This window comes from Cibotium barometz, chromosome 1 (genome assembly GCF_041138505.1).
Source record: "Cibotium barometz isolate CiBa-2024 chromosome 1, ASM4113850v1, whole genome shotgun sequence".
Classification (NCBI taxonomy): Eukaryota; Viridiplantae; Streptophyta; class Polypodiopsida; order Cyatheales; family Cibotiaceae; genus Cibotium; species Cibotium barometz.
In genome coordinates, this window is record NC_141046.1 from 60,399,753 (window position 1) to 60,414,484 (window position 14,732).

Consider the following 14,732-nt stretch of genomic DNA (forward strand, 5'->3'; position numbering starts at 1 on the left):
TTGGCAATGTGAGAGGCTCCATATATAGTCTTGGAAACAATGAAATGGGTTGATTTGGTGAGTCTATCCACCACCACAAAGACTCGATCCCATCCATGCTTCGTCTTTGGTAGACCCGTGATGAAGTCTATAGAAATGTGAATCCATTTCCCATCCGGAATAGGCAAAGGATGGAGTAAACCACTTGGCAATTGGTGACTATCCTTATTCCTTTGGCATGACACACATTCCAAAACAAACTTCTTTACATCTCTCCACATGCCTTTCCAATAAAAGCTTTTGCTCACTTTGTCAAATGTCTTGAGTACACCAAGATGACCCAAAAGCGGCAAAGAATGCATCTCGTGAAGCACCTTGGGAATGTAAGATGAGGTAGGAACCAAATACACCTTATTCTTGTGCCATAAGAGACCATTCCGAAGCTTATAATGAGGAAATTCTTCACCCTCTCCTTGCTGTAATTTTTTGTAAATATGGGCAGCATTCTCGTGGGCTACGAAGGTACTCTTCTAGGATCCCCAACATTGGACTCCACATGTTTGAATGTAGGTGCATGTTGCCTTTCATTCATTTGAGAAGAACCCGCTTGAAATGAAGTAGGATTTGTCTCCCTTATCATAGAAGGTCTTCAAGCATCCGCCATGAACCCAAAAGAAACATTCTTGGTTGAATGCTCGTGTGTCAACTTAGGAGAAGCCTCTTGCATCATTGGTTGTTTGCCTTCCCTTCGGCCTTCAAAAGCTATCTCAAAATGTTGCTTGTCTTCATGTTGACCACCACCATGACCATAATTGACTCATTAGTTGAATGACATTATCTTCCAAAGCTTCCATCCTTGTAGCCATAGTGTCAAGTTTGTCATTGACCTCCACCTTTGTAGCCATAGAATCCATCTTTGCATTGATTTCCATTAGCATTTGTAGGAGGGCGTCATTGGAGATGGAATGTGAGGATTGCTTCCTCCCCTTCTACTTCCTCGGAGGACAATGCATTGCGCCTCGGTCGTCCCTTGGGTTTCGGTGCCATAAAATCCCTGTTTTTGGAAAAATGGCAATAGATTGGGGTAGGGTTGTTGGATTGAAGAGATCTATAGTTGATAGAGAGCTAATGAGATACTCTAAACCTCTATGCAAAGATCCAAAAGAATTGAAGTGTGCTACTACTCTCTGTTTTAGGGTTCTCAGGGATATGGGCTGAAATAGTATTTTGGTTATATCTTGAAATAAAAATATCGGAATTCAAAACTTTCTTGCTCAAATCAAATCCCTTGATGAGTTCTACAAGCCTATGTGATTAGATCTATGAGACCATAAACTCCCTGTGACTGAATTATGGTTTATCAATCCTAATAAAACCCTAATTTTTACCCTAAAGGAATATCGGATTTCGAAGGTTAAGGGCTTGTTGGGTAGGTCTAAGGAAGTACTAAGGGCTTGTGTAATCACCTTTAATTTAGTCCTAAAGGATTTTGACTGAATTAGGGTTTTGACAATTCTGTAGAATCTTGCCCCCAAGTTTCTTAGTGATCAATGGCTTCCCGCTTGCCCCAATTCACTTGTTCTAGCATCCAACACTCCATTGAAATCCAAAAGCTCATAGTATGTGCTCACCAATGCCCATAACTCCAACCATGCATAGGATTTTGGAAAAATATCGGCATGGTCTCCTTTGTATTAGGAGCCAAATCTCAATCTCCTAAGCATCAAATTTCAGCATCAACACTCATTGGCCAGCATCTTGCATAAACTGCATAACACCTTGCCCCAATGTTTGCCTCAACCAATATAGGCATCAAATCCATGCATAACCCAAGTGGATCACTGCAATACATGTACCAATGTCTTTGATGAAGCACATCGAAGCTTGCTAATCTCCTAGAGCCAAGCTCTTCCCACCCTCGTACACCTAGTCCGATTCTAGGCACAAGTTGGGGCCATGTCTTTCCCACCAAGTACCTAATCCTCCACCGTACCGCTTTCCCACGGCACTCACGGCACGGTGGATTCAAGCCATGCTCCCCTCGGGCCTCTTCTCCAATGCCCGAGGTACCTCACAACATACTAGATGCTAGGAATGGAAAGTTGTGAGAACAATTGTGATGCGGTAGTGTGCTTTGCTTCAATGTAAAAGCAAGGAAGATTACTTACAATCACATGGCATGACTCATGCCCTTTTTAAAACTCATTCATTACAACCAAAGAGCATGGACTCATGCTTTTCAATCAAATCCCAAGAATCTTCCCTCCATCCAACAAAACAGCCTACATACATGAGTTTGGAGATGTGAGCTTGCAAACATGAACCTGCACAAGTGAGTCAATACACATGAACCTAGAGATGTAAGTCTAGGAAAAAAAAGTTTTCAAAAAAAATAAAAATCTAAAACTTAAAAAAAAACCTTATTTTTGTAGCTTGATCAAAACATACGTGTGAAATTAGTTTTATACCTGCTTCAGGAGCACTAGAGACCTTTGTTGCAAACTCGGTCTAAACTAATTGTTGAAAATGATAATATTATCAAATGTAGCACATCAAACCATACTTCCTCAAACCCACCCAGCCTTTGATCCCAATAAATGACGAGCACTTAATAATCACTCCCCTGTTAGGAAGGTAAAACTCATTCAGATCCACCTTTAAGCAAGGAGCATTGGGACAAAATGGGCCAAGTAAACATAGATATGAGTGGAGGGAACAGTGAAACATTGAAAATAGGTTCTGCCCCATGATCCCTTGAGCCCCAGATTCACCAATTGGCTATGTAAACAACACCATAAACTTCATGAAAAAGGTATTAAATTACTCTATTTTTGGGAAAAGTTCCTAGTTAAGGAGCGAAAATAGGACCAAGAACCTTAAGTTTCGATCCTCAAGAAGTGGTCATCAAACCATGTTAGATGCCATACTATTTTAAACATTTGGGGTTGATCCTAGGCTGCGTTTATCCTAAGCTCAGGGATCAATAGTAGTAGTAGTAAAACAACCACAGTTATGACAATCAAGACATCTCTTTTGTTGTACCATTAAGGACAAGTGTTCCTCAAAAACATACAACAATAAGCACATGTAGTGTAAGAGAACTCCACTCAAGGAGCTCATTATAGAAGCTTCGGATTAAGGTTAAGTTCTTCTTTGTTCAAACGAGTAATATGGAACACGAGGAAGGGTAAAGAGGCAATGTGGTTTGGGACTACCTCTTACCAAAGAGATCTATAATCACATATAGCGTGTCCTCAACCCATGTTTTGAGCCCACCATAGGTTGAAGGCAAGGAGCCTGTAGCCTTAAAGCGAGGCCCATGTAGGATAAATGCCATCACATTGCGTGCCCTTAGTAGCCCATAGGCAAGGAGCCTACATCCTTAAAGCAAGGCCCATGTAGGACAAGTGCCATCGCATTGCGTGCCCTTAGTAGCCCATAGGCAAGGAGCCTACATCCTTAAAGCAAGGCCCATGTAGGACAAGTGCCATCGCATAGTGTGCCCTCAGCAGCCCATAGGCAAGGAGCTTGCAGCCTTAAAGTGAGGCCCATGTAAGACAAAAGTGCCATTACATAGCATGCCCTCAGCAACCCATAGGCAAGGAGTCTACAGCCTAAAAGCTAGGCCAATATAGGATAAGTGCCATTGATGGAAACGCATAGCCCAAATTCTAAACCCTAAAAAATAAAGGGTTTGGTACAACCACGTCCTAGTGAATATACATAAGACATGATGCTTAGGATGGCATTTGAATGGGAAGGGGGGTCGCCACAAACATAGCACCACCTAGAGGCTCAAGAATTGGACAAAACAAAGGCACCAATCCACATCTCAAGGATGATAATCAAATTCCTTATAATCAGCTTTCCAAACCCATTCGGTACTAGTTACCTTTTTGTTTGGTGATCAATCAAGTAGCTCCCAGGTGTTGCCATCTAGGCCATGTTGACAATGAGATTAGGTTCTCTTCTATTCTCCTTGATCTACGTGGTCCATTCGCTAAATATTCTAGCATCTTAGGTACTAGGTTGTGTTCATCAAAGAGCTATCATGCCCACTTTGGAAGTGGATTTCTGTGTGGTGTGCAACATTAGGCTAGTGTGGTGGATGAGAGTCTTCATCCATCCTATAAAAACTCCTCCTCCTTAAGAAAAAATATGGCTGGTGGGTTGGACTCATGGTGGATTATTTCTCGAGCTCAATTAATGATAGAGTGGATGGACTTGTCTCTCTTCTGCTGAGTGTGGCTACTCCACAGACACCACCTCTCAACCTGTGAATATCTTGAACCCAAAAGATGGATAAATTATCTACATCGAGTAGAATTTGCTTATAATGCATCTCATTTTATTAAAGTTTAGGGATGGGTCCATTTAAGGCACTTTACGGACAAGATTGCATAATGCCATTGAATTGGTCCAAAGTGTCAAAGAAAATGTTAGTAAAGAAATGGATTATTAAATGCAAACTATAAAGAAGGATATCAAATCTTCTCAAGATAGAAAAAAGTAGTATAGCGATCTGAAGCGAACTACTAGAGAATTTGAAGATGATAATATGGTCTTTCTTCGTGTGCAACCCAAGAGAAGTTTGCTCTACTTGAGAAAGTGCAAGAAGCTATCACCCACATATTATGGACCGTTATGCGATAATAAGAAAAGTTGAAGATCATGAGCTTTTACTCCTCCATACTTAAAGATACAGAATGTCTTTCATGTGAGTTTATTGAAGAAGTATGTTCCAAATCTGAGTCACGTATTGAATGATGTGCATGTCTTTCATGTGAGTTTATTGAAGAAGTATGTTCCAAATCTGAGTCATGTATTGAATGATGTGCATGTTGCTTTTCTCACTCAAGATCAAGTGAAACTAGAACCTGAAGCAATTTTGTGCATCAAAGAAAAAACCCCTTAGGAATAGGATCTTTAAGGAATATCTAATGGATGCTAATTGTTGGGAGAAAGAGAAAGAGCTAAGGAGAGATTATCCCCAATTTATAACATGAGGACATCTTGAACTTTTAAGTGGGAGAATGTAAGTACTCCTTTCCCTATCTTGGTGTAGCTGAGAAAGAGAAAGCGTTAAGGATAGATTATCCCCACAATTTTTTTTTAATATAGCCATTTTTTGGATCGTCAATCGGAAATCCCAATCGTGATCCCAAGTTTCAGATGGTCATCATTTTTGGATCATCAATCTCAACTTCAAATCACCAGATCTATGATCACCAATCCCGAATTCTGAGTTGTGTGTCCCACTAGAGCCTACCTTTGATCATTAGAGGGAGGAGTTCTATATACTTAAGAAGACTCCGACACACACCAATCCCAAGTTTTATAGATCGTTGCCGTTCTAGATTGTTACCTTTTTTGGATCTCCAATCTCATTTTCAGGTCATTGATCCCAAGTTTTAGATCGTTACCTTTCTAGATCGTTACCTTTTCTGGATCTCCAATCTCATTTTGAGATCATTGATCCCAAGTTTTAGATCATTACCTTTTCTGGATCTCTGATCTCATTTTTCAGATGGCTCTCAACAACCTCAAGTGCACCTCCATGAGATTAGCTTTGGGCTACGATCTACCCAGCTTATCAACATTTGCGACGATCTGCAATCAAAGTTTCAAAGGTATTTATTGACCTAAACAGACTCAATTTGCATCAAAAATTCAGATCGCCCCTCAAGGTAATTACCTACCAAGCCTGGCATTTAAGAATTTATGATTGTTAATTGCACACCTTACATCATTTGTTTGTATAATTTACCCAAGATAGCAGAGTTGCATGCAAGCAAGCTTGATAGCCATGTAGGTAGACATGGCTACAGCATGGGTCCCATGTAGGACCAGAAAAATCAAAAGTTTTAGTCTCCACAGAGCCAAATTTTTTCTTATATTCCATACTAGGTAATGGGCCCACAAGGTGGGTTACTTCCTCAAGGAATTAGAGTATGTGGGGAGATGTATGCTAAAATTTTAAGTGAGGTCCTTGCCTGCCTTCCCTTGGATCCATTAGAACTTTGCATGCACTAGTTACCTCCACTTGGGTCCCAAAATTCCGTTACCAAGCCCAAGGAGGTAATCACATAGCAACAAAACTCTCATGGCACAAATTCAAGGCTTAAATACAATTCATTTCATTCATGGCATAAGAACCCACATGGCACAAAATTCAAGACTTAAATAGCATTGATTTCATTTAATCTCATCATACAAGAGAATATATCAAGTAGGAAAATTTTAAACAACGATGCAAGTGTGCTATATTTTGTACAGCATGCTTAGGCAAGGTTCTTCGAAGAGCTTAGGCATCTTATAACTTGTAAAAAGGAAAGCACCATACTCATTTGGTCCACCTATCCATAGGCCAATACATCAACCATCGTACTCCTCTTTTCTCCTTTTTACTAGCTTGGACTATGACGAGCCAAGGAGCATCATCACCAAGGGTGGTTTGCTTGAGGGCCTCTCACCAACAAGCCTAAACACCCCAAGGTTGCTAATACTGACCTCACCCAAGCCAAACTGAAGGACTCCAATCAAGGCTAGTCAGGCCCTAGACTTGCCATTCTCCATAGTGATGAGTGAGAACTCTCTTGCTACCCTTGCCCACTTTATCTAATGGCTTTGAATCTAATCTTTCTTTAAAGTGAGAATTCTAGCACTTTAGGAATCAACTTGATCCTTTTTACATTCTTTCCATGATAAGTAAATCCTCATAGTAGTTTGCATGCTCTTTTAAATTTCCCTTAACACACCCACAACAATTTACTTTCCAAAGAGTACAATAATTCTTTCAAAAGAGTAATTATGGCACTTAAACAACATTCTTAATTACTATCACTTGTAAATCATCTATAAATAGAAACAACAAGACCTACATTAAGAAAAGACAATCCTTTTTACTCATGGACTTCAATTCTCTTTATCCATAAAGAAATGAAATCTCCCTTTAATCTCCTACGCTCTTTACAAAACCCCTATTTCTTTCATAGTACAAGATAGGGAACCGTATGTTATGCCCAATTTATACACAATTAATTCATCCTCTCTCATTCCCAATTTACAATTACAAATAACCTTTCTCTACTTAAAGAGAGACAAAACCCTAACCCTAATTAATCATACAAATCTCCACACATAGCATTGTAAAACAATAATCATAACAGAAATTCATCTACTCTATTTAAGAGATTAAGGAAGGTAGATTATCTCTAATTTTCTTCAAAATCATAAAAGAGATGCTTAAGCTAATTGAAAATTAAGAGAATATAAAGAGAGGGAAGAACTGCTATGAGTGAAATTCTCATAAACAACCTAACTCTAGTAGGGAATTGATTAAAGTATAGCCTATAATTACACAATTTTACTTCTCTAATTACTCTAATCATTAAGCCTAATTTCTAATCTCAATTAATAGAATTTCCATAACTTAATTTGTGAGAAAGAGCTCTCTAATTATTGAATTAAGAGAAAAAGAGAGAAAGAAGAGCAAAAAACTTCAAGAAAGAGCCTCTTGAGGCACTATACAACATTCGAAAACATACTAGCATCACAATTAATCCCTAAAAGATTAATTGCTAAAAATTCAAAGAAAAATGAGAAATTTACTTACAAAAAACTTGGTTTGACTTTGGGAGAGTGGGAAGTAGCCTTCTAGCTTTAGAAACTACTCCAATATCACCCAAAGAGTGGAGGGAGTAGTGGTAGGAGGCACTAGGCAACAAGAGGGAGGGTTAATTATGACAAAAAGCAACTCACAAATCCCTGGGAAGTAAGCACATTTTTAGCTTAGAGGTAGGGAGAAGAAGTGTATAGACAGCCAAAATACTGCAGCAATATGGTGGGTATGGTCACACAAGAAAAGGGAATGATGGTGAGGGGTAAGGTGAGAAGCATCCAGTCCTTTCCAAAAGGAGGTATGGTGGACACATGACTGGGGAATGGGCAAGTAAGCCCCTTATTAATAAGGTTCAAGTAACTACAGTTACAATAATCTACACACACCAAAGTGTCCGAATGGTCACTTACATTGGACCAAAATTTCATCTTTTATAAAAATCACTAATAATTTTCTAAAATAATTTGATATTGATGTCTTGCTAATGTACCATGCCCATCTTGAAATGAAGATCTATTAACATAACTCCCAATAATGACCAACTTAAGATTATTTTTAAAAATCCTCTACAATTTCGAGAGATTGAAACTTCTCTCACTTTTCAACCTTCTTTGGAGTCTTTATCAACATACTAAACCAATTGATTGGTTGGGGGCCTCTCCAATGACTAAATAATCAAGCAAAACAAGAGGTACAATGTGATTTTATGGTCTTTTTCTTACTCTTCTAAATGTTTTTCACTTCTCAACCTCTCTCAAGCTTGAGAAGTATTCAATTGAATGGCTCTTTAATGCAATTGAAGCTCTCTAATGAATTTTAGTAATTAAACACATAAAGTTTACATTTATGCTTAATTTAAAATGTTTTTTTAAGCAGATCTCTCTCTCCCCCAAAGAATAGTCATTCCTATGACCTATTCTATATTCAAATGATGCTTCTCATGAAAGCAATTCTCAAATCAAAAAGTAAATTCTATGCTTGTCAAATTAGAGGCCAAAGAAGTGGCTTTTTAATGCTTTTATGCTATTTAAATTATGAAAAACTTAGGAATCAAGTCCATAATTGGATATTGATCCAAGTGATAGTTATTCCATCATATTGTATTACTAAAACTTTATGCTTTCAAAATTATTAAAAATTATCAGTAATAGCAGGCGGAGCTATGGCAAAATTTCTGAAAAACTAACACATAAATCAATTTCATGCATAATATGAAAAGAGGACTTCCTACCATATTCTAGGATTAATCATCCTAGGTTAATTGAATAATTCTCATCATAACCATGGAAAATTTGATTTTAATGTTTATGCATAAATAGTTAATTAGAAAAAAGAAAAATTTCTAGTAATTCATTTTTATGATAAAAGAGAAATTCCCATGATAATAGAAATCCATGTATTCCAATTAGGAAAGAGGAAAATTTGGAATACTAAAATAATGGATATTTTATTTAAAAATTAAAGAATAATTTTAGTTAAATTTATTTTTATGCATAGATAAATTTAAATGATAAAAGAGGAATTCCTATGACATTTGGAATTCAATCATTTAGATGAAAAAAGAGAAATTCCTAGCATATTGGAATTAATGGATATTTTATTTAAATTCAAAGATGAATTTTAGATAAATTTATTTTATCTATGAGAAATATTTAAATGATAAAAGAGAAATTCCTATGACATTTGGAATTCAATCATTTAGATGCGAAAAGAGAAATTTCTAGCATATTGAAATTAATGGATATTTTATTTAAATTCAAAGATAAATTTTACATAAATTTATTTTATCTATGAGAAATATTTAAATGATAAAAGAGAAATTTCTATGACATTTGAAATTCAATCATTTAGATGGGAAAAGAGAAATTCCTAGCATATTGGAATTAATGGATATTTTATTTAAATTCAAAGATAAATTTTAGATAAATTTATTTTATCTATGAGAAATATTTAAATGATAAAAGAGGAATTCCTATGACATTTGAAATTCAATCATTTAGATAGGAAAAGAGAAATTCCTAGCATATTGAATTAATGGATATTTTATGAATTTATTTTATGAGAAATATTTGATGATAAAAGAGGAATTTCCATGACATTTAAATGCAAATAATTAAATGCAAAAAGAGGAATTTCCATGGTATTTGAGATCCAAGAAATTAAACGGGAAGAAGAGGAATTTTTAGTATAATTCAATTTATGATTATTCATCGAAAGTGAAAATATGGGTAGAATTGATTTTTGTAAATCCCATATTTAAAAGAGGAATATTGAATGTAATTCAATTGAGGAATTGAGAAGGAATATGGAAATAGTCGTCGAGAAAATGAACCTTTATCTAGGCCAAGCAATTGGTAAAAATTTAGAAAAAGTTCCATAATCGGTATCAAAGTAGTAAAAACTACTAAATGGGAATAGAATGTGGAACGGATGTGATAAGATGTAAATGGGATGTGATAAGATGTAAATGGGATGTGATAGGATGTAAATAGGATGTGATAAGATGTAATGTAATGAAAATGGATGTGGATGTGAATGATGAGATGAGAATGTAATGAAAATGGATGTGGATGTGAATGATGAGATGAGAATGAGATGAGAGGATAGTGCAAGGGTGAGATGGGAAGTACATGGATGTGGATGTGGATGTGTATATGAAACCACAACAATAGCATGTGAGGGTAAGCAAGATCAATAGCTCAATCCACAATCTCATATGCATGCCCACACTCCATGTGACTCTTCATAGCATTGAGATGGCTATAAGTGGCTCAATGGCATCCAATACCCTTTGCAATGCTCAAAGATATGAGAATATATGTCATATCAATGCAAAATTGGTGCCAATAGCTCATTCATGGGTTCCATAACTCTTCCAATACATAGAATCACATCCATTACATTCATGTGCATGCATAATACCATTCATTTGATGAAGATTTCCCTTCTCTAATGACCAATGGCATCCCAATGGAGAATGGTAAGCCATAGATTCATCATAAGGGCATGAATGCTTGCCTTGATCATCAAACTCTTCAAAAAGGCATCCCACATATGGCAAATGAGAGCAAATAGTTTGCTATATACTCCCATTTTTGGGGGTATGTAGACAATACCAATGAGCTAATTAAGCATGTAGGAAACCCTAATTTCTATAATTTAGGGATTTCCACACATGGAATCCCCAAACTTGCCCTTGATTACAATGGAAGCTTTGATTCATGGAAAATGTTGAATAGCCACTTACCAAAGAGTGTTTAGAACCACCATTGATTGATCTTGATGAAGGAAATTGCTTGAATGCCTCTATTCTTGAAGACTTTATTCTCTATTTTTGGAAGTTCACCATAGCCATGAAATCACCAAGAAACCCTTGCAAATGGACTCCAACTTCATCTCTGCCCTTTGTGCCAAGCTTAGAATACTATGGCTATGCTTCTTGCACTTGGTAATCATCAAATGGAGCTGTGAGGATGTTCGCAAACGTGCTACTATCGAGCGCAGCCTAACGGCCAAAAAGAATGTGAAGACACACAAAATAGGCTTCCATAGATGGCATTAGGGTTCCCATTGATGATTAAATGGTGTTACGGAGAGTGAATGGCCAAGAAATCCACTGGTTCTAGGGTTTGAGTGAAGGAGAAGAAGAGGGAAGAAAGGAACTAGAAAATTTCAGAAAATCTCCTCAAAATTGATACTCTACCTCTTCCTCATGAGTTGCACAACAAAAAACCTAAGGATTTGAGCTCAAACGAGGTATGTATAGAGATTAATGGCCCCATGGAAGCTCCAAGAAACAGGGTAATTAGTGAAAAATGTGAGGATTAAGGAAAAGTTAATCAAGATTAGTTAATTTTCCCCTAATTTTGGTCCTGCAATTCAAATTTTTGGTGCGGGCATCCCAAAATTTGGTCCTAGAGCCCAATTTTTGGCCAAAATTGATCAAAATGGGACCTCTAGCACCTAAATCTCTCCTAATCCCTCAAGATAAATAGATTAGAGCATGATTAGGAAGCATTAACCAAGGAAGGACCAAGCAATTCAAGAAAATTTCCAAGAACATCAAGAAAATCAATAAATACCAATCTCATGCACCAAAAACCTTGAAAATGGATCAAAATCAAGGCTATGATATCAAATGGAATGGATCTAGAGTTAAAGATGAAATCAAACACAGAGATCAAAGAGATCTTGGGCCAACAGAAGCAAGGTAAGAATCCCATGATGGTTGTAGTCTATTTCACTATTTTCTAGAATGAGAGATTTCTTGAAAGAGAAGAGATAATTCATGAGAGAGAGAGAGAGAGAGAGAGAGAGAGAGAGAGAGAGAGAGAGAGAGAGCCCCAAACCTGACCTCTCCATTGGCATACTCTCTAGACAACTCCCCCTCACAAATAAGCCTCACAAATAAAATAGACAAAGAGATGTCCCCATTGGCATACCCTCTAGACAACTCCCCCTCATAGATAAACCTCGCAAATAAACTAGACAAAGAGACCAAACCATCAAAAACTCGCAACAAATAAGGTAGTTGACACACATGAGATACTCGACGCGATGCAATCATAACCCCCATGAAGAGTTGGCAATCACAGGATCAACCATGGAGCTATGGAGGATGAAATCTCTCCATGGTTGTGGAGTGAGAAGAAGAGAGAGAGAAGAGAAAGCTTAAGCACACAGGAGAGAGCAAGTTGGGCACAACACAAGGTGAGTGTATGAATGATATGATGTGGTGAACCACCGATTGCAATACCCTTTTATAGGCATAAAACCCTATCTTTTGACTCCAACTAAGAGATTCTTCCCACCTAGAGTGTTCACACCAAGTTGGCTATGGTCCTAATGACCAAATGCACATATCCTCAATGTCACATGGTATTTTGGCGTATTTCTAACACCCTCCCTCAACAAAAGATCCATGGCTAATATGATGTCAATGCTAGCTCTAATTACTATTTACACTACTATTGAAAGATCCCTGCACCCTCCGCGTAACGAATTCGGGGTGCTAGCAGTGGAAGTAGCACTTCTTGCGCGGGGCAGGGTCCCTCACTCAGGGCCTCGCCCACGGATATCCGGACAAGAGACTAATCCCTCGGTTCTTTCAAAATCGAGCCCGAAAAAAATTCCCCCGCCTGGAAAGCATGGGCGATTTCTCCAGGATATTTCTACTCTAACGTAGTCAAGGTCATCACTGACCAAACTGATCCGACCAAACCTGTAAGTCACTTGGTCAGATCAAGGAAGAAACTTGCACTTGGATCATAGAGACCAACGCTTTTTTCCTCATTGAGAGGCACAACCGTTGATTCTTTTCCATAGAACAATTACTATCCGGGATTTACTTCATCTATCGTACCATAACAGAATTGAGTCTCATTTTAGGGATCCATCAGTCCAGCCTAACCCCATCCAGTCTCGTGGGTTAGCCAACCGCCCAACCACTATAGTGATGGGATCCATTTAAGAATTTGGCTAGGTTTTGTCTCGGGTACCAGGGAAAAGAGTTTCCAGGCCTCCTAGCCAGAACTTCATGCAAACTTCAAGCTAGTCATACCACTTACACACCCAATATGAAATTGCATGTTTCACAGATTCAGCTGACTTTAAAACAATCTTTTAATGAAATCATAGAATCACTGATCATAATCCTCCAAAATATCCGGTTGAATTCTCATTTCCAATCATTCCTTCATCGGTGTACCTATGGCATCATTGGCAACTAGAACGCTCACCACCTGTCCACTTAGGGACCTTTTCGATAGTTCCTAGCTCATAGTACCCAGCAGTATATTCATTTATAAAAAATCAAGATGGGATCTCCGTTTGAAGATCAGCAAGATCAACCAACAGATCCATATAAACAGATCAACCAACAGATCCATATAAACAGATCAACCAACAGATCAGCAAGATCAACCAACAGATCCATATAAAAGAGCCATGGACTCATCCGTTGAGGACCAGCAAGCTCAATCAACCAGATCCATGCCCGAATTTAGAAAACAACTCTTACTCCTTGTTCCAATATCTTCCTCGACGCACGTATGGGTATCTTCGGCGACCCAGAGCCCGAGCACCGTATGGTCAGCACCCTTGAGGATCCTTTGTAGGTCACCTAGTGCTTCACTCATAGGCCATTTCCTTGGTCCCTTATCCACTGTACCGGAAGGTCACCATTTAAATCAAACCGAGGCTGGTCAAGACGACCTCGGTCGACCTTGCTATGTGAGACGTCCTCCGTTAACTCTCCGTCAACATTGTAACTTTATCAATTAGGTCTCCACAACCTTATTCACAAGACGGCCAAAATGCTTCCCCAACATTATTGACATAAAATGGTCATTTAAAAACCTGTCATAAATACAGTTTCTGTAACGAACTCTCGTCTTTCCACATTGTTCCACATCAATCCACTTTACTTAATCCACATCCAATTCATATGTATTCCCATTCTCATCTAATCACATCATTTTCCATCTCATCACATCTTTCCTCATTTATCCTCATCACATCTCATCCACTCGCATCTACCCATATCCACAGCTCATCACATCACATTCATTCACATCTCATCCATTCATATCTACCCCGATCCACATCACATCCATTTCACCTCATATCTCATTCATTTATATCTATCCCGATTCACATCCCATCACATCTCATCCATTCACATCACATCTCATTCATTGACATCTATCCCGTTTCACATCACATTCATTCACATCACATATCATCCATTCACATCTATCCCAATTTACATCTCATCTCATCACATCCATTTCACATCACATCCTATGTATTCACATCCCGATTCACATCACATCACATCACATCTCATCCATTCATATCCCATATTATTCGTTCACATCTCGATTCACATGACATGACATCTCATTCATTCACATCACATCACATCTATTCACGTCTATCACATTCATTTACATCACATCCATTTACATCCATCACATCACATTCATTCATATCCATCACATTCGTTCTCATCACTATCCCATCACATCCATTTACATCCATTTACATCCATCACATCACATTCATTCATATCCATCACATTCGTTCCCATCACTATCCCATCACATGCATTCTATCCACATTACATCACATC